Source organism: Crocodylus porosus, unplaced genomic scaffold (genome assembly GCF_001723895.1).
Source record: "Crocodylus porosus isolate Cpor-Errol unplaced genomic scaffold, CroPor_comp1, whole genome shotgun sequence".
Classification (NCBI taxonomy): Eukaryota; Metazoa; Chordata; order Crocodylia; family Crocodylidae; genus Crocodylus; species Crocodylus porosus.
This window is the reverse complement of record NW_017728944.1, coordinates 994,199-996,114: the sequence shown is the minus strand read 5'-3', so window position 1 is coordinate 996,114 and position 1,916 is coordinate 994,199. Positions and strand designations below refer to the sequence as shown.

At 43.4% G+C, this 1,916-nt stretch overlaps 1 non-coding gene across 1 annotated transcript; it reads left to right on the top strand.

Moving 5' to 3' along the window:
* The first annotated feature begins 261 nt into the window (after window positions 1-261).
* On the top strand, window positions 262-333 carry TRNAC-GCA. The gene has a single exon. It is a non-coding gene; the product is annotated as a tRNA-Cys (tRNA).
* The last annotated feature ends 1,583 nt before the right edge of the window (window positions 334-1,916 follow it).

Here is a 1,916-nt window from a genome sequence, read left to right as displayed (position 1 = left end):
CGGGGTCCCTTCCAGCCCAAATGTCTATGAAATCTATGAAATAAAGCAGTACAATTTGAAACTGGGAAACATTGATGAGGCTGAAGTTGGTTCCTAGTTCCTGGTTTGTTTTTCAAAGAGAATCTGTACACAATTTGCCAGTTTTTGCTCCTAGGGGAAAAAGAATCAATACCCAAAACAACTAAAATTTCGTAGAGCTGGAAGAGAAACTCCATGAAGCTAGTGAACAAGTACAAGATTTAGCTATCATTGTGACCAGGAGGGGGTATAGCTCAGTGGTAGAGCATTTGACTGCAGATCAAGAGGTCCCCGGTTCAAATCCGGGTGCCCCCTCTTTTTCCTTCTTCTAGAAATAATGTTTGCTAAATGAATAGGAAGGATTTTTATAAATATGCAGCATTTATGACAACCCCAGGCAGTTGTTCCTTTATTCAAACTCAAAAATGTTGACTCCATCCTGCTTGCTTTAGCTAAATTATTAAACTCTGCAATAAAGCTTTGTGGTCATAGACCTGCTTCTGCCAGGTGCTGTAGTTAGTTCAAGGTTGACTGCTTGATTACAGCTCAGAGAGGTTACAAGTTCAAAGGCTGGTGTGCCAGCCAGCTCACTAACTCTCTCAAGTGGTCCTCCAGCCCAAATAATTGCCCACCCCTAATTTAAAGTCTAGGAGCTGCTCTTTATAGACGTGGCTGAAATCGGCTCCTAGCTCCTTTTCTAAATAAGGAGGCAACTTCAGTCAGCCTCATTATAATCTGAGGGTGCATCTACACCAAACTTACTTAGAGTAGACTAACTAGGTCCACAGTAAACAGTCTCACTGTCTACAGATGTAGGGCTATTAGGCTAGCATAAACTTATAAACTCCACAGAAGTGTAGTACTTGTACAAGTACTATGCAGCAGTGCTCATGTAGATGCTGACCCAGCTGACTGGGGCACAAGAGTGCTTGAATAGGGGAGCTGCCTGCTGGCTAACCCCACACTGGAGCATCATTGTGCCCCAGCCAGCCCCTCTGCAGTACATTGAGCCAGGCCAGAGTGCCCCAGGCAGGCAGGCCCCCTGACAGTCAGGGATGCTCCAACCTTGCTCAGTGTACTCCTGTCCTGGGCATGTGTAGAGGTGGTGCCCAGGAGTAATAAACTCTGTCACAATAAGTGCTGGAGTTTATTGCAGCATATTAATATGCACATGTAGAAATGCCCAGAGTGTCTTAATTTGATCTGATCGGAAGGAGAAAGGTGTTGGAAGTCATGTTTAAACCCATATCTATTTCTGAATTCTAACCACCACCAGAAAGGCATTCAGAAAGGCCTTATTTGGGGTCAGGTTTTGCCCAGCTTCTGCAATACAGAAATCTCTGCGAGTCTTGAAACATCCTCTCTTTTTTCCTGGATAATTGATGCTTCCACACTGCAGAAACCTAATAGTTTTTATTGAACCTGGTCATCTTCTTTCATGCTCCTGCACTTCTGGCATTTTTCCTGTGATCATTTTCCATCTCCCACAAGATTACCTGCTTTCTTTCAGAGCTTTTAAAAGCATGCCTCAGTCGTATGCAATTGCCTCCTCGCACACTGCAAGAAGACTACACCTTTGGTCATGATTTCCTCAGCATCAAGTTAAAACCTTAAAGCAAAAATGGTGACTGCGGTTGTTTGAAAAGGAAAGCCAGCTATCACACAAGCAGTGTTGCACGATTGCAGTTTAATGGGTGGGAGGGATCCTCTTTCTAAATTGATTCCTCTGCATTGTATCCAGGGGTTATTTTATAAGGCCTGGAGCAAAGGGTGTGTACACATGTACTTTCTGACAATTAAGCTGAGATTTTTTTTTTAAGTTGACTTAACTATCAGAGTGTGCACATGTATGTGGCTCAGAGTTGATTTAAATGCAGCGCAAGATGGTACATCAATGC